Source organism: Struthio camelus, chromosome 1 (genome assembly GCF_040807025.1).
Source record: "Struthio camelus isolate bStrCam1 chromosome 1, bStrCam1.hap1, whole genome shotgun sequence".
Classification (NCBI taxonomy): domain Eukaryota; kingdom Metazoa; phylum Chordata; class Aves; order Struthioniformes; family Struthionidae; genus Struthio; species Struthio camelus.
Window position 1 is genome coordinate 168,084,566 of NC_090942.1, and position 27,542 is coordinate 168,112,107.

At 36.2% G+C, this 27,542-nt stretch overlaps 1 protein-coding gene across 14 annotated transcripts in view; it reads right to left on the reverse strand.

Annotated features, from left to right (window-relative positions):
* GPC5 (glypican 5) overlaps positions 1 to 27,542 on the reverse strand; it is a 742,566-nt gene that overhangs the window by 440,038 nt on the left and 274,986 nt on the right. Inside the window, exons 7-8 of one of the 14 annotated variants that reach the window (XR_011138137.1) lie at positions 27,248 to 27,361; positions 24,824 to 25,121 (exon numbers count right to left, since the gene is read on the reverse strand). The exons of 12 other annotated variants lie outside the window; for them this stretch is intronic. The gene's annotated coding sequence lies outside the window, so the exon portion shown is untranslated. Of the gene's footprint in view, positions 1 to 24,823; positions 25,122 to 27,247; positions 27,362 to 27,542 lie in introns of those variants that run through there. One more of the 14 variants, XR_011138140.1, reaches the window with a different exon arrangement.

Here is a 27,542-nt window from a genome sequence, read left to right on the forward strand (position 1 = left end):
CTTTTACTACTGATGTAGTGGTAGAAACTTTTCCTGTTGTCCTTCACATCCCTTTCAAGTCTCAACTCCAGCTGAGCTTTGGCTTTCCTAACACCATCCCTACATGCCCAAGCAAATGTTTCTGAATAATTCCTCCTTTTAGCTTTTCCTTTTTCCCACCCCCTGTATGCTATCTTTCTGCATTGGAGCTCTGTCATGAGTCCCCTGTAGAGCTAAACCAGTCTCTTAATGTGTCTACTTGTTTTCCTGAATATCATTATGAACCATTTTTGTGCCAAGAGGATCCTTCCTTAAACACCTGCCAGCTGTCCTGAGCTTCTTTGCCCTTCACAGTTGCCTCCCATGAGATCCCACCTAACAGTTTCCATAAAAAGCAGAAATCTGCTTGCTTGAAGTCCAGGGTCTGTACTCTGCTACTCTCCTTCCCTTCAGGAGACTAAACTCCACTATTTCGTGGTGACTGCAGACAAGGCTACCATTGATTACCATATCCCCAAACAATTCTTGTTAGTGAATGTGAGATCCAGCTTTGAGTCACACCTAGTTGCTCCATACACCTGTACAGAGAAGTTATCCCTGACACACTGTAGAAATCTTTTTTGCTGTTTGTGTCTTACCATCTTACCCTTTCAGCAGCTGGCAGGGAGTTTAAAGTGTCTCATAAGAGCCAGAAGCTGACAGACCTCCTCTAGTTGTTTAAAGAAGAATCTATCTGCTTCCTGGCCCTGATTGGGTGCTCTATAACAATTTCCCACCGTGATGTCACTCTGCCTGGCCTCTTCTCTAACGCCGGATCACCACAAGCTCTCAGCCAGCCTGTTATCTGCTGCATACAGGAGTTCCATACTTTCAACCTGCTCCTTCACATAAAAGGCACCATCGCCTCCATTCATTCCCTGCCTGTCTTTCCTGAAGAGCCTATAACCATGCATCACAGGGTTCCAGCTGGGCAAGAGGTCCCACCACATCTCTGTTGTTCCAGTAGTGTTACAGTTCTGCCTCTGCATGTGAAGTTGTAGTTCCTCCTGCTTGTTTCTCACGCTGCATACATTTTTGAGAAAGGCCTCCTTTTGCCCTGTTTTATCATTTCTTTGGTGTCTCTCATTCCAGTTGCCCTGCACCTTTTGCTTTCCACCCCCGTCCACTGCTTTCACACTTAACTGTGAGTTGTAGTCTCCCTCCCCCATAGTTCCTAGTTTAAATCTCTCCTCACTAGGTTGGCTAGCCTGTTGGCAAAGATGCTTTCGCCTCACTTCATCAGGTGCATCCTGTCTTTCCTCAGCAGTCCTCAAATCTGACCGCCTTTACTGTGGCTTTGTGGAAAACAAGAATGGAAACATGTCATATGGGGCAGAAAGAGTTCCTGTAAAATCATCAATCGTAAAGGAAGTTCTCTCATGTACAGAAAAACACATTCACAGAACTAATAGTAATCCAGCTATAGCAGTAAATGAAACTGGAAAAAAAGAGGGGAGGGGGGACAAAGTTGAAAATTACAAAACCCCAAAAATATACAGGTCAACAAACAGGATTTTGCCAGCTACAACAGTTTTTGATAAATCTCTAGCCCAAATAAATGGGAACTTTTTGGGGGGTAATATATTGCATCTTAAAAATGAACTCAGTTTTTATTGATTTTGAAAGCAACACTTGCAAGTATGAAGGTAATAGCTTTTTGATTGATTCAGTCAGGATGAGTTAGACTTTGTGAATAAAGGGGGAATTAATCAGTAAGGGTTGATTTAGGACCTCTTTCGTAATATGGATTTCCATTTTTTTGTGTCATTGTTCTGTTGTTAAAGACCTGATGGACTGTTTGCACTGAGGTGAATGATTAAATGACTATAACTGAGATTGACTGAAAAGTGAGGCCATCTCACAAGATTTAAAGCCTTCCTGAAATTAAATGCAACAATCAAACCTACTCTAAGAAAGTCTGCAGTTTCCTATATAGTAAGTAAGCAGAAATGGAAACATTTTCCGTTCCAGCAAAAGAGCTCAGAAAAGAGGCAGAATAGATTCAGAAATGAACCTACAGAGAGAGAAAGAATCATTAGGAGGCAATACACAAAGACATGTATTGAGGTATTTGTGACAGGCATTCTAACAAGTAACACACTTCCAGGGTACATAATACTATTTTGACAAGAATCACCATATAAAGTTGTTCCATATTGGCATTTGAGTTTCTTTTTTCCCTCTCGATGTAGATAAATGCTATCTTGGCAAGGCACAAAATATTGTTATTAGGCTTGCTAAGCAAAGCCATGGCTGAAAGAGAGGTTGTTGGATACTGAGCGGAACAAGTAGACAAAGAGTTTTTTCTTTGTCTTTTCTGATTATAATTAATTATTCAGGAAAAGTTGAACAACAGGAACTGGATACTGGCTTTAGGCTAAAATTACTGAAAACAATTTGCCTCTAATTTTATTTGGTTAGCTCTATTGCAGGACAGCAGCCTATATAAATACTGCAAATAATGGTAATTTCTCTTCCCTTAGGAAACAGAGGACTCTGTTATCTGTTTCCTTTGAGCAGAGGACAATACCACCATAGCAAATATCTAAAGCCATAAAGAGGGACAGACTGTATAGTACATATGTGTGTGTACCTATGGGTAAATAATAATATATATACCTATATCTCTATGCACATATCATATGTATATGTATGCACACATAGTATATACTATTCAGGCATATGCATACACACATTCACACGCACATAGAGAGAGAGAGAGTGAGAATACCATAAAGATGAACTCATTTCCATCTTGCTAATGCCATTACTAAATACAGAGCTGGAAGGGTGGACTCTTATCCCTTCATCAAGTGGCTTCTAATTTAAGTAATGTACAAGGAAGCAGCAGAAATGCTTTTACGGTACCAGAACGTGTGGTAGTGTATGGAAGCAAAAAAAAAATCCCAGTTAATGTCTGCTTCTGTAAAGGTAATCTTCTTATCAAGTTACATCTTTTAATCAAGTTATATATACCTAGCCATTGCACTAAATCTAACAACCATGGAACAATTTTTGTATCATAAGACATGGTTAATAATAGCACATATTGTAATAATTCTTGAACTTGTGGCCTTCAAACTGTGATATTTCAGAATACTGTTATTTACATATGTGCACAGAACAAAATTACACCAAGAAAATTGCATCAGAACAAAATTAGCATGGAAAAAGATTCTTTGTCACAAAAAAGAATTAGGAAAGACAAATTATTTATACCCCACGTTTAGTGCACTTGTACTTAGTTCTTTGCAAACACTTACTTCTAATTAAAATATCTTGAGTTATATTATTAAATCAGGGAAATGATATTATTTTAATAGATAAATTATAAGCATAATCGCTAATATTTCAAAATAAAGAATATCAGCAAATTGCAATAGGGGAATTCTTATCTCACTAAAGTTCTTGATAAAAAAGAACAGTGCACATCACATACATGGAGAATGTAGTGACAACAGTCTAAGTAAAAACAAACAAGAAAAACTCTCAGCTGAACTGAAATTGTTGAAAGGTTCCATAAGTAATTTGGGGACAATTTTTGTAAAGGTGTGAGGGGAGTGTTGTGAGAACCGTGAGATCCTGAGACCATGAAATTCACATAAAGTATATTCTTTCTTCCTGGCAATAATTAGGCTTACTCAATTTCAGGCAAACACTTATGATGTGTAATGCAACTAGATATATATTTAGTCAAGCATATATGTGTGTGTGTGCATGTGTATGTGCACAATACTTGCAAAGTATTAGACAAACTGGCTGCAGTTTGAAATATGTGAGTGCTATTTGTACAGAAATTGCAAAAGCCCTGTTTCCTGGAGCAGACTTAGCTGCTGATTAACAGCTAGTCCCTTTTAGAGGTCAATCTCCTTTAAGCCAGCGTATCCTAAGAAAAACGGTAAAATACAGCAGCAAGATCTGGATCTGTTGTGATATAGTAATATTAGATCAACTGAACAGAAAACTTGCTCTTGGCAAACAGCCTACATCACCTAGAGAAACCATCCAGTGTGTCTCTATTGTAATGGGGATAGTTCAGCCACAGAGTAAAATAGCAAGAAAGATGGATGAGAATAACTTTTTCTTTTGTTATGATGAATGGAGTAAATATTTGCTTGGGCGGTTGTATAGTTTTGAGTTTTCTATTTTGTTTTGTTTTTCCAGATTACTGTATAGTTACTGCAAGTTTTATTTACTACATTCTAATAACGAGATCACAGTTAGGCTGCTGGGAGGAATTCAACTTGTTTATGTTGGCTGATGCCTTCCAGGTCAGCTGGAAATATGTATGAAACAAGGCAGATATACACAGTTCATACAAAAGCAAAAGAAAAATTGGCATAAGGATTTGCTGGACCACTTAGTGCTCTTTCCTGTGCTCCAAAGATTGGAAAAATCATGACTAGCACTCTCAACTGGTGTATCATAGGAAGACCGCAAGAAGAGACAGAAAGAACCCTGTGCAATCCTTCACGCAAAAAGAAAGTATTCTTGTAGGCAATCACACACATGAAAATGTTAATGGTTCATTTTTCCTCTGATATTTTTCTATATATCAAATAATTGTCAGCTTCATCTTCTGGATTAGCATTACACATATTTGGCACCACAGCCAACCAATATAAAAGATGTAGTGGGTTAATACAAGAGAACCAGTTGCAGAGGCGTATATAAAAGAGAGATCTTTAAAAGTTCTATTTAAAAAGTGTCAATACATTTGTTTTCCTAAAAGGTATCATAAGAGACAGTATTAATTATTATAAAAAATGTTAGATCTTTCTTTGTTTCTAAATGCCCTGGAATACAGATATATCCAGCAATAAAATTATTGTAACTATTTTCTCAAGAAAATCAAGGTTTATGTGAAGACTATTTTTTTTTTCTACGCTATCAGTGCATTTTACAGCTCTTATTCTAGTCAGCTGAGCTAGTTAGGAAAAATTATATATAGGCTCCATTATGAGGTGCGATATAAAAGGTATAAAGAGCTGCCGGGTGAGGCAGCGGAGTGAGTTAAGTATCCAGCAGGTTTCCTTCCATCTACCTGCAGATCCCTGCTACTGTGTCAGAGTATGTAGGGTATGGCTGCTGAGAAGCCATCCTTCAAAGTCTAGGGAATCTTCCAAACTGTAGATCAAAGTGCATTGTTGGTAAACGGCCGAGCATGCTGTTTGGACTGGAGTTCTTTGCCCAGCTCTCCATATTCTGTCACCTGTGTTCCCCATGATGTGACATTGTGTTGTGCAGCACCCTGCGGAGAGTAGGCTGCACTGGGAAAATCATGGCCTTGTCCTTACAGACAGCTCTCCAATCTACCACTGAAGGTTATGTCTTGGTTTGCTTAGGGACCGCCCCAACGTTCACTGTACCTTGGTTTCCCAAACAACAACATGTGAAAAATGAAACTTAAATTTTGGGAAAGTGCTTTCAGATATGTTATCAAAAGAGCATAAAAACAGTGCTAAAATCATAGAAAGTGGCAGGACCAGAAGCAAATACGGTTTTTTGCTGAAGCAGACCTACATTTTGTGAACATATTTCTAGTTACAAAGGGTATTGAATTAGGGATTTTTCAGACAGAACGCTTTCAAAGAGCTTTTTAAAAGTAGCTGTCTTGTTTATTTTCTACTCTTCAATTTATTCTAACTTTTTTTTTTTTGGTAACAATAGGCTGCTCTCTGTGACTATTCTGTTAAAAGTCTTTTTAAAGTAATTATTTTGTCTTTTTTCCTCTTTAAAGGTGCAACATTTACGTTCATCATCACCAAAACATTTTAATGTACATTTTTAGATAGCCAATGTTAAAGTACGTATACTTACTGTCTATCTAAGTATGTGGGTGCTTTTCTGATAATAAAATTCAATTAAATATGCTGCCAAGAAATGACTATATGAATTCCCTGAACTTACAGCAACACACTACTCCAAAACATGTGTGAAAGTTACAGTCCAAAAAAAATCTAAGAAAGACAATAGTAAAAGTCAATGATTTTTGATAAGAACATTTCACATTTAAACAGAGGAACTTCATTAGAGCAAGGGGAGAACCACACTAGCTGAGGGCGTTAATCAGTGATAATTTATCTTCAGGTCCCAATTTTTTTTGATCTAAGTTCTACTAGCATTGTGTATATTGCTATGCTGTAGCAATACAGTTTGAAGGATGTCTGTGCATGCTTTTAGAAATTCACATTTTAGAATTTAATATAAAAAACACAACAACAAACCAACCAAAGGGAAGTGAAAGAAATATTATTATAAATCACTCTGAAATAAATGCTGTGTACATTTAGGTCATACACAACTAAACTGAAATTAAAACATATGGCAAAAAAGATCAAAATGCTACAAGCAGAAGATAAACTACAATTCCAGAAACAATTAAGTCCCCGTAAGTCCCCCTGTCTTCCAAACCTTATTAAGACCACTGTCCTTTAGTAGCTTCTTTTCATCACATCCACATCACCTTGTCTTACTGAATACACTTGACTTCAAACTTCCATTAAGGTCTAAAATGCAAGACAGTCACTAAGTCTGTTCTTGACAATAAACAACTAATTATGATAAAGAGGCAAGAAACTGCACACCTTTTCTTAAATAACAAGTTCATATTCCTGTTTATAAAAATGAAAACAATCATTAAAAGCACTGAACTTTCTAATATAAATGATTTCTGTTAAAGTGAAATATCAGTTCAAATATCATTTCTCATGAAAACCAAAAGTCTGATGAAGGTACTGTGATTAGATTTATCCATATGAATCATTCTTAATTCCACATGCATGACACAAATATGCACAAGATTATCTGCATTTATTAAAATAAATATTACAGAAGCAAAAGAGTTTTTCACTTTCCTTCTTTTATTTCACTTAGGGGCCTTCTTGAAAATAGTTTGCAAACTCAGCCATATTCAGCTATGCTGATTTTACTAGCCAGTAGTTTGGAAACCCTCAGTGGCAAAGAGACTTCTAAATGAAATTCACACAAATTTTATAACCAAAACTTCTCTAGCAGTTTGAAAAAGGTAAAAAGAGAAACAAAATCAGTTTTAGTAGGAACTGTTGGCATTCAATGACCACTGATATTTCATATCGTGTAAATCTGTGCCTAAAGAGTAATTACTACAGAATCAATACTTTTAATTCTAGTATTCATAATAATAGTTGAATGAACCTCCAACAGTTGAAAAATCCATCACCCAAAATGATTACTCCAGAATTCCAATTTCAGTATTTATTTCTATATTATTTTCAATAAAAATAAATTCATAATTAGTAGAGCTATCTAGGCTTCTGAAAAAAATAATTGCAACACAGATTAGGCATACTCCTTTGAAAATAAAACATTGAGTGCCCTAGCTAATGGAAGTAGGTATTATAATTAATCCTTTCCATTCTTACCAAGTTTTACACTTAAGAATGGGAGAGAAATACAAATCTTTGATCAGGTCTGATTTGAGTGCAAAAGGCACAAGAGATAAATTTACACTTAAACATCTTATTCAAAGCCTGTTTGCACTTTTTTCCATCTCACAATTGCTTAATCACACAACTAAGTGCTGGAAAGTGCTTTCGGAGTTTTACATGGTTTTTTTTGGATCACTATATTTCTAAGAAGGAAAACAGGTTTTTTATTTGAAGCCTTTAAACGGTATTAAGTTAGGAAAAACTGTATATAGGCTTACCAAGAAATGGCACAAAATCAAGATGAATTTTTTGCCATTTTGCAAAATCTTATATTACCTGTAAGAGTTTTACAAGAAACATGGCCCAAAATTAACCGCTCATGTAGCTTAAAATGTTCATGGCCATTAATATCGTAAAAGAAATGGAATGTTTGCAAAAATCTTTGATAAGAGGTTTTGTTTGCCAAATTTACCAATGAGAAGTTCAATTGAGACAGAAAAGCAATTACAGTTTAATTCTATTTTTCTTTACCAGTATAATTGTGAAATGACATCTTTAAAGTGTTTCTGGTTATTCTGATGAATAACACAGGCAGTTGACAATTATGTGGAACTATCCACAGAGCAGAAAATGATTGAAATACATCTACACGTATTCTCAAGGATCAGCAGATACTGAATTTTCATAATATTTTTCTAATATTTTAGAGGGGGTGGAGTTTGGGGAATGTGTATTTTACTGAATTTACTAGTAGCATGATTATTGACTCTGTCAAGGCAATAAACTCTGAAATAAAGTCAGTTCATCAATAGCATTTCAAAAACATTCAGTAGAATGAGGGAGATACTATTACAGTAATTTTTAAAGTAGTTATTGATTTTTCTTTAAGCCCCAGCCATTATTATTATCGCTCTGATTTAATGAAAGGCCCCTCAAAATAACACGGCCATCATTTCCCGAGCTGCAAAAAATAAACAAGACTTTTTTTTCATCATTAATACTGGAAAGCACATAAAAGATTTGTAATCACCAGTTTTCAGGAAGCGAGCTATCATAACCAACTTTTGAACAGGCTAAAACAGCTTAATATTTATATGTTGATTGGAAATACGTAAATATTTAAGTGAAACTCCAATACATGTGAACGTATAAATTTATATCAGCATCTCTTTTCCTCATAATAATATGAATCGCTAAAATTAAACATAGAATCTGAAAAACAATCAGGAAAAGTTGAAAGGAACTCTGTAGTTCAACTGGGCTCATGATATAATCCGAGCTAATGTATTTATCTGAAGGTTCACCTATCACACCGATATACACTACCAGACTATTAATAATGCTTTCAACACATTTATAAAATAAATTATAAAAATAAAAAGCAATAGAGAATAGCATATTGAATTTGCAGGAAAAAAATAGGAAATTTGATTTGTGTATGTTTTGTAGTTCTATTGGAATATTTAAATTTGCAGTAGCTTCAGAAAAAGCAGTGATGTTACTTTTATCTAGCTATTCTAGTTATTCCCTACATCAAAAAGCAGTGATCATACCTTGAATGCATAGACCATCATATTCGATTAATATATAGATAATTATTGGGAAGGAAAAGAATGCATGATAACAGTCACCTGGATCTACAGCTGTACCAAAGCTGATAAGCCTGCCATGAATCCAAATTATTGGGGAGTGTAGGTGGCGCAAATTCATTTTGTGATCTGTTACCAGACCTAGGTCTTACCTTTCTATTTTCTCCAGCTGATGAGTTTCAACCTCGTAGAAAATGTTACTACTAACTGGAAAGCTGTCCCTTATGCACAAGCTTAGGTTTCACATTTTGTATTTCATCCCATTTCTATTGCTGCAAGCCTCAAAATCACTTAGTTGTTGCTATATAATCTGACTTGTTTCTTATTACCATATCTTCCATCTTCATATCAATTCCAGATATTTAACACATTATCTTTTTAAGCCAAGGTAATGGTCTTGCCAATGGCTTTTAAGCCAATGGGCTTAAAAGTACTTGGTCGAAGCATTTAGTATGAGTGGTTTCAATGTCAATCTTTGAAGAACTCTACTAGTAATCTTCCTCCAGCCTAATAACTGCTCTTTAAACACAGGCTGCTGACTTTTTTCTTTTGAGATAATTCCTTAACTACAAGCTCTCTAATCATTATCTTTCCATGCCCATCAAATGTATTTCATATAATATTATAACTATCTTACTGACACCCAGGTAATTATTTTACTATACTATGTTAAGCAAAGCTTCTACATTTTGTTTGCTTGGAATATCGACAGGATATTACTCTGTAACAATGAGCTCGCTGTGAACTCATGGTGTCTCTTAACACATTTTCTGTTTTCTCCTTTCCCACCCATTTTTCCCTAAATTGATTCAAACTATTGCAGTCAGTTTAGTACGTGCATAGAAATCTTACTTGAGGCTTAATTTTTCCCTTCGATCTTGATCATCTAAATGCTATTTCGAGGACCTCATTCCCATAATTCACCCTACCTTGCATTCCTTATTCAGCATCACCTTCATTATTGATTGTACAGAAGTTCAGTTCTCTCTAACTTGCTTTTTATTAATCTTGCTGAAGACTTTGGTCACTATTTGTGGCTATTCTACTTTATTTACTAGTTATTTACCACCTTCTGCAAGTTTCAATCAGCTTGACTTTTGGCAATTCCATGTTATCACTGCAAAAAACATAACAAAAAATATATTTTTTCTCATCATCAGTCTTCCTTCCCAATCTTCATTTTTTAGACTTTTGCATTTTTATTTATCCATTTTGATTTGAATACCTGCTCTGTTATTTTATATTTTTCTCCTGTTTTTTGACATTCTAATCAGAGATAGTTGCTACAGTTTTGACACATTCTATTCAAAGTCATGAACTTCTCAGAACAGTTGCTTTCATATCCGTTACTTTTTCAAAGTTTGCCCTTTGAAATAGAAAAACATTAGCTACAGAGCCTTTGCCCACGAATGTCTACTGTGTTTTGAGCAGTATGTTAATTTAAAATGTCAGAAGGCTTGTTAAGGTGACTAAAGCATTTCAGTAACATGGGAAATGATCACCTGATGTCATTGCCAGCAAAGTATTCAGGACTACATTTAGTCCCTTCTAATAAAGAAGAACCCATTTAGAGTGCCTTCTCCTTAAGTGAGATATTAGAGTTTAAAATGGACAGATACTTAAGGACAGTGAGGTAAGGTTTTCCCTTTGCTTACTCTTTATCTATAATGAAAGCATTTTTCCTGGGAAATAGACGCACATCCAAATCTAAGTAAGGAATAAAGGCATTATTGTGTTGCTATTGCAAACTTCTTTTGCTATAAATTTTATGATTTCTTTATAACTCACTCTTTCCATCAATTCCATTTGGGAATTACAGAATCCCAACTCTTCATGGATTTAGTTTGGAGTTCATTCTTTCTCTACTTTACAGTAGCTTAGAATTGAGGCTTTGCACTTATTTCCCGGGTAAGCACTACAACTACCAAATTATTGGCAAAAGTCATCTAATGTGATCTCAGTTCCTTATTCTCTTCTTTGTCTGCTTTGGAATTGCTTCAGTCTCTCCTCCCTATTTTCCCACCAAAAATTCATAAAAAATCTTTTCAAAAAACTCTGCAAATAAGAATAAGAAAAAAGAGCGCTGAGGTGTCTGGCGGATGGGACTCCTTAGACTGCTGAAGCCTTGTGTCATGAAAATACATCCTGCATTAATTAAGTACACTCAAATTACTCCTAAGGAATCAGCTCTTCAGGGGACTTTAATGAAGTTTAGGTGCCTGGGGAGCTGCAAATAGGTTTTAAGAACCTACAAGGTTTATGTGGAAAAGTAAGTGGTCATTCTGTTCTTACAAGATAGTTGCCTAAGGTGCACCAAAACGAGATGCAAACAGAATTTGGCATTGCCCACAATGAGTAAGATTTGCGCTACCAATTGTATTTCTTTGGTAAAATGCATCTTAATGTCTAAATTCAGACTGTGGTCATTCTAGAATCCCAAAATAGAAAAATGAGATATTCTAAGAGTGTGAGTGAGACCATCTCAAGTCTGAATTGCCTCTAGAGGTGCCTTTTCCCCTTTGTTATGAGGAAAGTCTCAGGAGTCTTACAGGAAAAGTCTCGCATGCCATTAAATGACTCAAGATGGTTTGAGCCCAGGTTGGAACACTGCTTTCAATATCAAAAGAATATCTGTTCATGACATTTATTTTCCCCAGAAATACACACAAAACAAATATACTATTTTCCTGTCCTTGAGAACTTGCATATTTCACAGCCTGAATAATGGAGCTGTCATACAAGCTAGAAACCAATAAATGTAGGACTGAAAAATAATTATTGTAGTGCATGAAACTTGTTGTTATTTTAACTACATTGGCAGACAAAAGAGAGAGGAAGAGGGAGAGGAAGAGAGAAAGAAGCCGAGCACCATTAAAAAGAATTTTATAAACTCTAGCCTTTCACCTGAGCTGCCCATGCCTGTACAGTACAGAAATACATAGGTACAGAATACAATCTCAGGGTCTGCAGATGACATTCTATGTTCTACAAACTAGAATATCTTATGGACAATAGCCTTGAATGTAGTCAGCTGAGTTTTTAGTTATAAATTCTAGAAATAAATTATAATAATGAAAATAATTTCCTGTGATCTGTGGTGTTAGTTCCTTTAAACAAACTCAATTCCTAGATATCGGAAAAATTGTATAAAACATTTTTAAAATGTATTACAAGACCTATGCTCTAAATCTCACAACTGCAATCAGAATCCACAAAATATATACCCTCCTGTGAATTTTGCTCCTAAAAAAGTTATCTTCCATTATCGCAGAATACTTATAGTCAGGTTCATTTGGACAACGGACACCAAAATTAAATAGTAACCTATTTACTAGCAGTAAAAGGAACAAAAATGAACATCTTTTTGGGGCAGCATGGAACCATAAGCAATTTAAAACTACTAAAACATTTCCTGAAAATTCTTTGAGTGCTTTTATTACAAATAATATCTACCACCATAAATGAAAAAGAATAGATTCCTCTTTCTCAATTTTTTTTTTAACAGCCTTTTACACCCAGATACAGTCCCTCTAGGTCCTTAAGAGAAACACTTCTTTCCCCATTCTTCTCCATCCCTGCAATTGCAAAATTAGCTGGGTCAGGAGAATGCTCTGCTGAGTTGCCCATGGGGAAAGCTGCATTTTTTCCCACTGATTATGCTTTTCCCAAAAAAAGTCTATTTGTAGCAGAAAGGAAGGGAGAGTAACTGGTTGTACTGAAGTTGAGAACCTGGTGACACCTGGAGTGCATGGGATTTGGGACGCATTCTGAATAGTGTTTGCAGGAGCTGATGAAGCAGTAAAGAAGTGCAAGGAATCCCCCCAAGAGGTAATGCTATCAGTTCTCACAGTAGGCTAAGCTAAAAGCTTAAGGTGGAAAATGTTATATCTGGGAGAGAATGGTTAACATCCTGTAGTATGTGGTATGACATAGGTATGACATCTGTGCAGGCTGGGCACTTCAGAAAATTTTGAGTAGAAATGGAATAGACAAATTGGCAGAACACAAAAGACGAATCATTAAGATATGCATAAACTGAAAAGATGTGGAAATGTATTCATGTATTCACAGCACATAAAAGAAAAGAAGAAATTACAGTTTCAAAAGCGCCAGAAGAAGATACCTGACAGGCATTCTGTGAACTGCACACACTACATTAGTATACTCTTAGCATCAAATACAGTGTCGCAATAGGGAGCAATAATATTTTTCTCATAAATGTTAGCTACAACAAAATAAATACAAATATTTGAAATCTTTCCTAGAAAAGATGTAAAAAAATTTTTTTTCACATTTTCTTCAAATGAAAATTCTGGAATAATCAAGAAATTGCAAGTGACTGTTATTTGGAAAGTAATGACCAAAACACAGAAAAATAAAGAATGATACCTGCATGCAATTTATTATAAAATGGAGCCAAGATATGCAAATGTGTCAAGAATCTTCAGTTAAGGTTTCTTTTACAACTGGATACTGAATTAGAAATCAAAAGAATGGCTGAGTAAAAAAAGTTTTCAAGAGAACCTATTATACAAACATTGAATAAAAGGAAAAATAGGATTGTGATAATTCACAACTTATTTGTTTAGACTTTTAAATTATTGACATTTTCACTTACAACTTTTTTCAATAAAAATATTTTTTTTTTTTTCAGTTCAACCATTTATCTTCCAGGGTTTTTTTCCTCCCTACTGAAAAATAGTATTAGGAAAAATGAGAAAGAGAATAACATAGGGCACAAAAGAAGATAATGGAAAGTAGATAATGTGAATAAAAAAAACTTGTTGATTGAAAATCTCATTTAAGACCACTACATTTCTCTTTTGAAAACTTCTAAATATCTCAAAACTGTTTTCATTATTTACTATATTTTTTCTTACAGCATCTTTTCTCAATCAGATTACCTGCTTTGGGGCAGACACCAGCTGCATATGCATTGCATAAGCAGCTCATAACCCTAAGAGACAGTTTTGACTCCAGAAACCAAGATGCTGAGCTGAAGAATTTCAGGAAGACAGAGAGGTTAATCAACAGCACTCTTTGAACATTGAAGGGAATATCTCCAGTGCTGCTAAGGAACAGGTTCTCATTGGAGATGCATAGTGGAGACCTGGTTACAGCAATCTCAGCTCTGAGCTAGCAGCCCCAGAAATCAAATAGAAAGCCAATGAACTATTAAAGGGAGAAGTAATGCCAGTGATTGATAGACACTCCTTCATCCTCTTGCACTGATTCTCTCCCTGGGAGAAGGCATCCTTACTGCAACTAGAGGTAAGCTGAAATGGTGAGCAAAGAGACAGTTCAGTGTGTGACGCCAGATAACTTATGCTAAATTATTTGGTTGCGGTGAACCCTCAGCAAGTTTGCTGATGGTACTAAACTGGGGGGAGTGGCTGACACACCAGAAGACTGTGCTGCCATTCAGAGGGACCTGGACAGGCGGGAGAGGTGGGCGGAGAGGAACCTCATGAAGTTCCACAAAGGCAAGTGCAAGGTCCTGCAGCTAGGGAGAAATAACCCCATGCAGCAGTACAGGCTGGGGGTTGACCTGCTGGAAAACAGCGCTGCAGAGAGAAGGACCTGGGAGTGCTGGTGGACAACAAGTTAAACACGAGCCAGCAGTGTGCCCTTGTGGCCAAGAAGGCCAATGGTGTCCTGGGGTGCATTAGGCAGAGTGTTGCCAGCAGGTGGAGGGAGGTGATCCTGCCCCTCTCCTCAGCCCTGGGGAGGCCTCACCTGGAGAACTGTGTCCACTTCTGGGCTCCCCAGGACAAGAGAGACATGGCACTCCTGGAGACAGTCCAGCGGAGGGCTACCAAGATGATTAGAGGGCTGGAGCACCTCTCCTCTGAAGAAAGGCTGCGAGAGCTGGGCCTGTTGAGCCTGGAGAAGAGAAGACTGAGAGGGGATCTGATCAATGCGTACAAGTATCTGAAGGGGGGGGTGGGTGTCAAGAGGATGAGGCCAGCCTCTTCTCCGTGGTGCCCAGCAACAGGACAAGAGGCAATGGGCAGAAACTGAACCACAGGAAGTTCCATCTGAACATGAGAAAAAACTTCTTTCCTGGGAGGGTGACAGAGCACTGGACCAGGTTGCCCAGAGAGGTGGTGGAGTCTCCTTCCCTGGAGATATTCCAAACCCGTCTGGATGTGATCCTGGGAAATATGCTCTAGGTGACCCTGCTTGAGCAGGGAGGTTGGACTAGATGATCTCCAGAGGTCCCTTCCAACCTAAACGATTCTGTGATTCTGTGACCCTATGAATTGTCTAGACCAGATGCCTAGACAAGATGTCTAAAAATTTCTGGAAACGAACCAGTATTAATAGTCCATGCAGATATAAAAAAGAAATAAAGGTTCTAGAGACAGCAGTTAGGCTGTTAGGATGAAAGTTAAAGACCAAGCCCTCCACAATAGCATTTACTGACATGCTTCCAGTATCACACACAGAGTCAGAAATAGAAGTGGTGAGGAAAAGCTTTAATCCACAATTAAAAAAACAGTGCAAATCAAAAGAAATTCAGATTAATCAAGACCTGAAGACACTTGAGAAATAAAGGGAGCAGGTACAGGAGGGACTAACTGCAGCTGTACCATGAGGGAACCAGATGGCTGGCACTTCAAACAAGACTTCAAAAAGGTTGTAAAGGAGTTCCTTACAGAAGAAGGGGGTAAAGCTGACAGCTGGGATAAAGTATATTGTAGAAGCAAAGTGTTTAACAGTGGAAAAGAGAAAGAGAGAGAGAGAAGGACCTCTAGCGAAGGATAAGAAAGAGGACAGCAGCAGTGAAACAGAAAGTGGAGAAGAACAGACAGAATAGATTGAATTATTCTAATACATAAAAGCTTTTTCTGAATCAATATTGAATGTCACACTCCAAGGTTATGCCAGTATCTAACTATTCAAGATCAGCACAAGACTTATTTGGAAAGCAGATTACTACTGCTCTGCCTGTTACAAGGGTCTTAAATCAGGGGATGAAGAAATGAAGAAAGTAGTGATGGCTGTTATTATGAACAGGCTACTGTATTTCAGATGTGATATGTCAGCTTCTAAATTTTCATTAAAAAGTAACATTGTTAGATTTATCTATATTGTGCTGCAATTTTGTATTTGCACATATCTGTGTGCTTTGACATTAAATTTCAACAGATAGCATAGATTTAGCATAGATTTTAGCAAATAGTTCTATGGCAAGACTAAGTCAGAGCAAAACAGTGAAGTTAACAAGAAAATTACAGTCTATCTGTCTATGTCTTTAGGGTGAGATTCCACATATTCAAAGAACAAAAGATCTTGCTAGAAGCTAGCTAGAATGCTAGAAGCAGGAATTTGAACTTAGATCTCTCTCAACCTTATCACTATGTTTTTGTTGTAGTCATTCATTATTTGCACTTTAAAATGCCTCTCTAACTCTTACCACAATTGAAACAGAAGTTTTGACAGAGGCTATAATATGCTTTCTTTCCTGTGTGCGTATATGAATAGTTATTATCTGACAGCAACTCCTTAAGTCAGATATTTAATCCTAGTTCTTTCTGTTATAGCCATGACTGACTTGAAAGCAACATTTCTGTGTCCAAGCTGAGCTATCACTGTCCCAACCTTCCTACCTGTGGGAAACACAGAAGGGCAGAAATCCATTAAAAAACATACTGTGTAAGACAGTGAAACATGATATAGAACTGGGTGAAAACCATGGAATCCTTAAGGAAGTCAGGATGAGGAACTGGGGAGGGCAATTAAGAGGGTCAGGAAACAAGAAGCTGAACAAGGGGAGAGTGCACCTGCGAAAATAATACTTTAAGGAATATGGAGGAAAGACAAGACATTTCTCTCTTTACTACAATTATATATCCCAGGGACAGGCTGAAAAGAAGGGAAAGAAAGACTTTTATCTAAAATTCATTTAAAGTATTTGTAGCTGTAAAAGCCTTTAGCCCACACAAAACTTCTTTTGGATTTCCGCAGCCTGGACTGTTGGCCGGTATACATATGAGCAGAGTTATACAGTAATCAGATGTTAAGTAACGCTAGATATGGACAATGATTACTTTTAACCATTTTAGTCTATTGAACTGACAAGCAAGCGGCAGGAAGTGAAGCTTCTGACCTAAACATTATCATACGTACAGAACAGTGCTCTATGTATTGTGTTTAATAAATTATAAATAACAGCAGTGTCTTAGGGCTTTCCCTATAAGTATTTCACAGGTCCACTTCATGATTCGTTTTTTTTCCTACAGCTTTTTATGTCAGCGCAGTGATGTAGTCCAGCAGCTGAACTGCTCCCTGGGACAAAAAAAGTTGAAGGAAAAGAGGAAGAAGAGGAGCCTCATCAATATCCCACTACCAGAACAGCTGGAAGGAAGGAAGAGTTACATCCATTTTCTCTACAAAGTGTGACCTACAGGGAGGGAGATAACAACCCTTGCAAACAAATGAAGGTGGTTCCTTGGCAGCGTGAGGATGACTACATCTCCCCAGGAACTTTCATCTCTCTGCTTGTAAAGAAAAGGTCTACCAACAACGGGCAAAGGTCAAGAAGGGCAAAAGACAGGAAAATTTATGAGCATTAAGGAACTGCCAAATAAGCCATCTTCATGCCAACAAATAAGTTAAAAGTAACTTTTAGGATGTAAGGTCTTAGAAACTCATTTAAAGCAGTGTATGCATTAAAGTAAATTTAAATAAGACCAATTTAATAAAGTATATCAGGGCTCATTTGGTAAAACATTTTCAGACATAAAATTTTAAAAAGATCTTTTGAAAGTAGTAACTAACCTGTCATGTAAAGAAATATATAAATGTCTATTCAATCATGTTACTATCAAAGTAATGACTTGTTATATAAGTAATGAATCCTGACCAGTTTTCCTCTATAAATGGATTTTTTATTATTTGCATGTGCTTATTTTAGAAGAAACTTTGAATCAGCATGTTTAGTAGGTTTTTTTTTTAAATCATGTATTAGTCAAATATAAAAAGTAGTGTTACTACAGGGAGCTTCTTTCCCTGTAGTTATTCCACCACAAATCCAAAAAATATCCCTACTCTGCCAGGAAATATTTTTTATTCTTCTGTATTAACTCTTAAAGCAAACAATAGCAACGACAAAATTGCATAGCACAGTTTGTTTCTATCATTTCACTTTAACCCATAACTGATGCTGAATAATTTTGCTGAGACTTTATGCAAATTATTTATGCAAATCCTTCCCCTTTGGCTTTGGTCCTTTAACCACTTGCTGGGCCAGCTCCCTCAAGATAACACAAGGGGCGTGATAAGCAACAAAGGTACTCTTAAAATACATGGTACAGTTTCATATATGGATTGTGTTATCCACATAGATTTTACATGCACGCTACAGGATTTAATCCACCTTGCTGTTTCCATTATGCTGCTGTTTCCTGTAATTTCTTACAGTGACAGAGAGAAAAGAACTGGGTGGTGAGTTCTGTGGGGTGAAAAGCAACCCTCATAGATAACATAGGGTATTCATTTATATGATTTCAGACCAATCGATTGTTTTTCAGACTGATATTTCTCATTCCTACAGAAGGCATTGCTTATTGTATAGACTGACAAGGAGAACAAATTATGATGATGCCTACAGCAAATGACTTGCTCTGTATCACTGTCCACAGGCCACTTTCTCAGAGGATCTCCCAGGGCTGACTACAAGGAAATAACCTGGCTCAGACAGCATGCATTCAGTGTGCTCAAAAAGGATATATCACTTTTCAGGCCAGAAAGTCTGTGGACATCAACTTTTCTCTCACAGCAGTTGACTACAGGATGATATACTACTGCAATTCCTTTTTGCAGTCTTTTACACTACAGTGGTACCTGTTTTGCTTTGGCTGTCATAGTTTTGCACAGTGAGGATTATACATATTTCAAAAGATCGTTCTTGAGCGCTGATGATAAAGAGGCCTGATTCCTGCTGCTTTGTGTTTTGTAGTTGGTGACTATCTTTGCTCATGGTCACAGCATTTATGAGGACTGTTCCCATGTGTGTCATCCATTTTTAAGTTGGAGTTCGCAGTAGCATTTTCCTCAGCCATGGCGCCTGGACTGACAAGAGGTAATACACTTCCATTTTATCAACGTTTACAGAAATTTGATTATCTTTGAAATAATCTTTGCTGCTATACAGAGTCCACATCAGGTAAATTAAAGTGGGGAAGGTACAGATCAACAAGCACTAACATACAAATGTGCACACAGCATACTTATCTTGCTTATTCCCCTACTACAGCGGCCTAGAGGAACCGCACACACAGTAGTTCCCACAGTGCTGATGAGACCAGCGTTTCCAAGTGCCACATAGGTCTTTATGGTACCTACTGTACCATGGTACCTTCCAGTTACTGCTCCACTCTTTTTTCCTTTTTAGAAAGTTTACGTGCACGTAGAATATTCCGTTAATGTTTTTATGATATTTACAGGCTTATATGTCTGATGTTAATTAGTATGAACAGGAACGGTTATGCATCTCAAATTTTTGTTGATATTCTTCCGCTCTGATGCAATATTTTTCTATTCAGAAACGACTGTCAATGAAGTTAAGTATACAATAATTTTGTGTCAGATTTCAGTAAGTTAGAACCCCTAACATAATTTTCAGTTCTGACTAGTGAGTTGATTTCTTGCTTTACTTAAATCTTTCAAAGTCTCTTTTGATAGCAAAGTCTACGTGTTGAAGTTTACACTTCTCTTCCCCTTTTACCACATATATTGTTCTGAATGCTAATCTGAGAAAATTCCTCCATCTTTTATTACTTTAACATAACTGTAATTATTAGTTTTCAGCAGTAGATACTGTAATGGTCTTTGCTTAGATGCAAATAACAGCTTCAATTAATTCAGCTTCCTCTAAAAACACTTCTGTTAAGAAAATAATTTGCAATGCAAATCTAAAATACCATTTCAATTGCAAAGATTGATTGACTGAATTTTTATACGTAAAATCTTCATGAGATTAATTCAACCTTTTTAATAGTAATCAAGCTTATTCAAAGCTTCATATAAAATATTTGCACAACAAACTAGTCTAATACTTCATAAGATATTTAGGATAAATGCATTTTATAGTATATTGCATCCCACTGCAAAATACATTTTATATGGAAACTAACTAAATAGTAGTTCTACTGCTTTAGAGGAATAACACAAGCCAGTATGAATACAATGTAACAGCCAAACAGATATTCACCTTTACTGGACAAGTATGTATTCCAGTATAGTTAGCAGTTTGTGGTGAAACAAGCTAGGGGAGTCCCAAAACTTATTTAAGTGAGATTCACTGTACCTTATATAAGCCTTATTAGATTGGTGATATTCTTATCACTGCTAATGTGATAATACCAGTGAATATGAACATCATAAAAGTACTGTTAATAAGATATATTTTTTCCTGCTTTGTTATTATATCACTTACATTTCGGTTCATTGTCAATCTGGTCTGAGAATGTAGAAGACAGAATGAATAATGTTTGCCCTGTATGCAGCTGAGGCATGTGTGTATCTCTGTAAAGTCCAATTAGTGTTCCACATGAGAAAAAACAGATACGGTTCGTCAGTCATAAGAAGAAAGAGTCTTTACACAAATCCAGATCCATTAGACAGGTCACTTTCAAGCTGAATTCCTAAATTCATTTCCAGTTGATTATACACTAATTGGCATGGTTGGCTTTGCACGACGATTGATTCTCTAAATGGAAAGGCCAACAGCAAAAGTAATCCACAACACTGCATGCTCCCTAAAACAATCTTCTGTGGAAAGCGTTCTGAGACAAGCCAATTGTTAAACTGGCATTCACTCAGAATTAAGTGCATTTCCTATACTACTTTGCTTCCTCCTCCTCACAAGACATCACCAAGGTTAAATATGATATGTTATCCAATTAAAATATGAAATTAGGCAGTGACAGCTTCTTTAACCTGCAAGACAATTTAAATAGACAAGAAATTTAAGGAGGCTTTTGCCTTTTTTATAGCTATGAACAGCACATATGCCAAAAGAAATCCCAAGATGTTTTGGATGACAGATTCTCCTAATCTAAGTAGCTAGTTAAAAATCTGGCAATGTATCCACTGTCATACATTATGCAGTATAAGTCATATCCATTTGTACAACTAATGGGGTGCTGCCTCCTTGCCAAAAAAAAGGCTTTTCTATTCTTTGATGAAATTATGGAAGGAAGTAGAAATTTCCAGCCTTCATAGACTGATCCCCGAGCTTCCAGGGAGCCCCACTGAAATTAATGAGCGTTTGAGAGAATACCATTGTGACTACCAGATCAGGTCCCTGAAGCACTTTTGAACTCTACTCTGTCTCCATTATATATCAATATATATATTTCCTTTCTTTCTTAATTTGGGATTGGGAATTAAGGGCAAGAGATGTTCCTTTTCACTTTCAGTATTGCCACTACTTTCCATGAGATAGGGGGAGAAACCTCTTCTTGCTTTCTTAGAATAACAGATCTGTGACCACAGTCACAGGAGGTTTGAAAGAAAAAGTATTAAAAATACTATAAAAAATCCATTTTTAAGAGAGTCAAGGAACATAAATAATAAACTATAGATAGGAAAAATAATTTCCTCTACATAGTTTCCATAGTAGTGCAAATAATAAAGTAGATTAGGCTTTCTAAAGCAGGCATCAAAAAAGCTGTGTCCCAGATTATATTGTTTGTCATAGCCGTAACTCATCTGAAATCTCAAAACCTTTCCTTCCCTTAATGCTATACTTAAAAATGAGAAGCTACAATGTTTCTCATTCACTGACAAAACCCTAATACAAGCATTTTCTACCAACTATAGCTGCAATTTAGGTGCGAAATAGGCTTGTGTAAAGAGCATCTGCACCATAATGAATACTTCAGTTAGCATCACTATCCTCCTAAGTAGCTAGAAAAGACTGTCTTGCTTTCTGAGTCACTGAGTTGTCTGCACTAAATGGATAACAATTGGTAGTATCTCTCTGTCACATCAATGTGTATGCTTTTTCAATGTGAACTGTGCGCTGCTTTATAACCAAAAGAAGAAGAAGGAAAAACAACCAAAAATACAAAAGTTAGTCTGTTTTGGTAATTAGCTCATCATTTAGAGTTTTACTCAAATTTAGACCTTAGCCTTAGGTCCAGAAAGCTCTGTAGAAAGTACAGAGTTTTTCTTTTCTATTCAGATTTAGAGAAATCAAAAGCTTTTCATTTAAGCATAAATACTATTTAAAAAATACTGCATAAAGTGAGGATCATTCGTGCTAATGCCTGGAACTCTGATTCACCTTTAATAACTTTGATAATTAGTTAGTGAAAAGCAAAATCAGACAGAACAAAGATTACTGGGATTTCATTAAAGATACTGACAAAAAGGACTGTGTGTCTGGTGACCTGCCGGGCTCAATATACCTCCTAGGAAGCTGAATACAGGGACACAATGGGCTTAAATTTGTTCTTCCTCTGCCTTCCCCCTGCAGACCACATAGGTTTGAGTTTACACATAATTTTTTCAGGACATACAGTAATTTCAGAAAGTTCATGTAACTTTTACTGTTTTGACTTCCAAGTAGAGAAAGACAGACCACCTTTGTGAGCAATGAAAAGGGCATATACCTTCATTATTATCACAGAACTGTTAAGAAAACCTTTTCACTCCAGAGAGATACAAAAGCATCAGCAATGCTGCATTCTGATCTGTACTTTTGAGGCTGGAAGTTTAAGAAGCGGAGGATGTAGCTCAGAAAAGAATTTCCCTTCTCATTCCTAGCTATTTAATACCTCTACAGAAATCACATCAATATCTTACATACAACAGTAACACTTGAAGTATTTAACATATCTTCAGAACCCGCTAGCAATCAGGAGCTCAGGTCAATACTGTGCGATAAGCCAGTTCTCCATAAATGTGCCAAAAGAGGGATAGCTCACACAATAAATATAAAACAGACTTGTCTGTCAAGGAGGAACAGACTAATAGTGACTAGGATACTCTGTTATTATGCTTTTCGTGGATGGAATTTGTCCAGGAGTTTGAGTACAAAATGATAACGACATTGTATTAATTCTGGAAGTAAAACAAAAGGACAAGCCAACACATCAAAAATGAAAGGAGGAGCCAACAAATCACTGGAAATAATTTACCATACTTAAGTTATTGAGCTACCCTGTATCTGTGGGAATGTTTAATCTACTTCCAGAGGAAAATAAAATAGTAAAAAAGACAATCAAAAAAAAGAAAAGAAAAAAATGAGGTAAAATTAACATGCAGATATACATTTGTAATACTTAAAAAAAAAACTTCCAAAACTTGTGAGACAGTCTTTCCTATTTAAAAAGAAATAGAAATAATAAATAGGTGCTTTAGGAGCAAACACAGCTCAAAGGAAATCTAGCACAGGTGAATGTTGAATGGCTGTTGCACAGTATGCACTGAAATTTTACTTCCCAGTTACTTCTATGGGACACCTGTAATTTAACTGTGGGAAAGTGCCAGCTACAGTATATCCACAAAATATAGCTGAGAATAGAAAGAAAAAAAAGCTTTTCAAAGTGGATCTCAACAGCTTGTCCCTTTTACTGAAGGCAGCATCAAACTAAGGTCATACTCTTAAGATTTCACCTCTTCCGTGAGAAAGAACTGCATTTCAGTCATGAACAGAGTTATCAGAATGTATGATTTCTTAACTGTACACAGCAGTTTGAATTCTTGGAAGAGGCAGAAGGATTTTAACTGTTAGATAATTATCGAAACACTAAAGAAGGCACAAGCATGATATCAGTGATCAAAGGGAAGTGCAACTGCAAGTACAACATGTTGCGTATGAATAATTTAAAATACGGTTCTTTGCATGTGCAGTTGAGAACTCAGGTAATGTATTCCATCATCAGTCCCAATATGTACTTGAACGGCTCTTATGAAAATACGTATTAATTTGCCTATGCTGCTGTGCATTGATAAAAGCTTTTAAAAGCACAGCTGGGAAGTCTAGTTGTTAGTACAGCAAATCAGTGTCAAAACAAAATCCCATCTCACTCTTTTTGTAACCTTTTTGAAACAGGCAAACAGGCAAATGATGGCGTGGTGAAATACAATACTTACAATGTTGTAGAAATGAACACTAGAGAAGGAAAAATCAGTTTGTCACCCACATGAAATGTTTAATGAATTAAGAGTACCTATTCAGGTAAAGGATTTACACATCACTTTGTTCAGCCAAGGCCTTTACTTAATGTGCACATATAGTCAGAAGAAAGTTAACAAATGTTAGGATGCATGAGGAAAGAAATAGTCAAAATTATTTAAGGGGGGCAAATTAACCTCCTCTCTGTCATTCAGAATTTCTGAGACATACCTAGAAACCCTCTGACAATAGGTACCAACCAGAAATGATATTAGACGTAATTGTCCATAGGTCTGATCCCACATGAAAAGGGTATATTCTTATAATTCCATGCTATAATACTTTTTTATTTGCCATAGCACATTAGAAATTGAATTTGACCCAAAACTTAAGATTCAATTACTGACAGATAATTTTAAAAATTCTCTAATCTGGTATGAATCGTTTCATAAACACATTCAGCTTTTATACAGTTATAAGTTAGTAGTTAGATACTGGTTTTAATCTATCTTTGGCTTTTAGAATTTGTATCAATAACAAAAATATTATATTGGATTCTCATTTTAGTATAGATCTGATTAATTACAATTAGATAGCATTTCCATTAGTGACTTTTTTCAGCCCTTTGCAGTGAAAACAGATACTATTCCATGCATACCAGCTGCTAACCCAGGGATATAGCAAGGGATGGGATCTCTTCCAGATAAGTTCAGGCACATCTTTTGTTACACCTAGAACTAAGAAATCATTTATCCCAGCAGAAGTGTTTAAGTTTCCAGTATAGTCAGTGAAGAGTGACAGCTGCCTCTGGAGAGCTGCAGAGGGAGATTTTGTCTGCCTAATTTAAACAGAGAAATATAGTGGAATTTTCTATTATGGCAGGGTTTTCTAAAATTAGAAAGACACTATACCTATAAATACCAGCTCCAAGAAATGTCTGTTATTTTCAAAAGCCTTTTTTGGGATTGTCTTCTGCAAGAAAAAATACATACAAGTTCCAAATCTCCTGTAATCACAGTACCAAAGCATCATATTTACTTCATAACCTTAGTATTTGTACTCGCAGGAATGATAAATGAATCATATTTTTAAATTATTAGGGAAGAAGGAAAAATAATTACCATTATTACTGTTGCCATATGCAACTGACTTTGCCTATCATAATTGCCTACTAAACAAGAGTGACAGTTGCGGAAAGAATATAAGAATACGCACTGAAATCATCATTTGCCTACAGGAAGAGTCCATCATTTAAAAAGCTCTCCAGAACACCAGTCTGTACAAGCAAGGATTTTTACAAAAGAAGGTGACTTTGTCAAACCTTTTTCACCACTAACTGTCATTCAGCAGACTTCAGCTTAGTTCCTCTAATTGCACTCTGTTGCTGGGAATGCTAACGCATGGAGTCAAAAGCACAGATTATAGCAGTCAGGGTCCAATGGAATCAGAAAGTTCTATTGATTTTTGGTAAATCTACTACTTACAGAAAAAGAAGGATTACTGTGAGGCTCTCAAAAAGGAGAAGTGTCATATGGGCCACTGTTGCATACAGTAAAAAGGTCTCTGTTGTAAAGTCTGTGAACTATTATGCTAGAGTAACCCTAGCACAATAGCCAAGGAATGACAGCCTACTGGGAAGAGCTACTTTCCGTTAGGCGACAAGTTTTATTTCAATGGTTTACAGTTTTTATAGACTAAAACCTAGAAAATTAAGAGTTTGTTTAAACATCATATGTCTAAATATTTTAGAATAGATTTTTTGCTAGAGATCTTTATGCACTTGTTTATATCTACTAAGAAAAGAGGAAATACCCAAAGAGGCCTGTTCTTTTCTGCAGGCAGGGCAGAAGAGTCTTTAATCCATTTCCTCATATGTACATAAAGGATAACCAAAAATGGATTTTTATTGTACCTGTCTATCTTTTACTACTTGATGATATTTAGTACAATAAATATATAGTACAATAAATATGTGCAGTTTGATTTTCTGGGAGCTCTCTAGGGTTAAATATGCCCTACCTTTTATCTCAGGATATTCAATTTCCTGCCCTCCTGCCTGGATTCTTGAAAGTAAGAAGTAAAATTTATTGCAATTGATGACAAAAGTGGTAATAGATATCTGCTTTAGTTGAGGACAAAGGGAAAGGGAAGTTTTAGAAAATAATGAAGCTTTCTAACATGTATTTTCTGCTCTGGACATAGTATAAATATTATTTCTATTCTGGAAAGGTAAAATTTAATCAGGATATATGTCTATCTTACATTAGTTCTGTAGTCTCAGTGCCAGGCTCGTCATCCATATTGAACTAGTCCATCTTTTTTTTTAATCATTGGAAAGAAATATTTAAGCATGAAATTAGATTTTTTTCAAAACTCCTCAAATATCTGGATTTGTCTTCACAAGTTCCTGGCTGTCTGAAATATACTCAAGATCTCTGAATTGGAAAGAGTAATTTCAGAGAAATAAAAAAATAAAATTTATTCTATGTATTTCAGCCCAGCTCAGATACCTGCAAAAGGAAAAGGCTTCATTTTGAAGTAGAGACTTTAGTTTTGCTTATGGTTTGATGACCCTATGTTCCAACATAACCCTTTGAAAAAGCAGAAGGTAACAGTATGGGAAGATCCAGTATATCTGCTAAATATTTCTTTTTAGGAAAAGATGCAAGGGTGAAATCATTCAGTTCAGACACCTAACTGCAGGGGTCTACAGTGTAGATGCCAATATGTGGGCAATGTATCATCAGCTCCTTTTACATTCTGTGTGCCTAAAGAACTACTTAGAAGCTTACATTTGGTCAAATGAACAGCTATATAGGCTCCATGGACTAGATTTACATATAAGGGGAGCTTAAACACCTACGTGCAGGTGTCTGAATACAGAAATGAATCCTACGCCTACAGTAAACAAATATCACAAGGTTATCATTGATTACATTACATTTCAGTGTTTTTCACCATGTTCATTGTCAGAAATGCCAGAAGTGAAGTTTCTGATTCTGCTGTAGGATATTTATAAGTGGTACACACATTTCAGTCCGGAAGGCCTTAGTACAATGACAAGCAACACAAGCAAAAGGAAATCAGGCTATACTCACCACTGATTTACAGAGCTCTGGTGTGGCTGAGAAGGAAGGGCTATGTCCTATGATGGCATCAAGACAGAGAGAGCAATGCTGCTTCAGTATGCTGTATCTTCAAATGTTTAAAGGCTGATGTGGAAAGTCACATAAACCTGAATTATCACTCTTTTCTCCTAACACAGGAAATCGCTGCAGTCCATGCTCCATACGAAACACAACTAAATAGCATAAATTAACTTGCTTTGCAAGCAAGATTACAGCAATTACATACACATGGAGTTTATACACAAATAATACAAATCATTTGTCA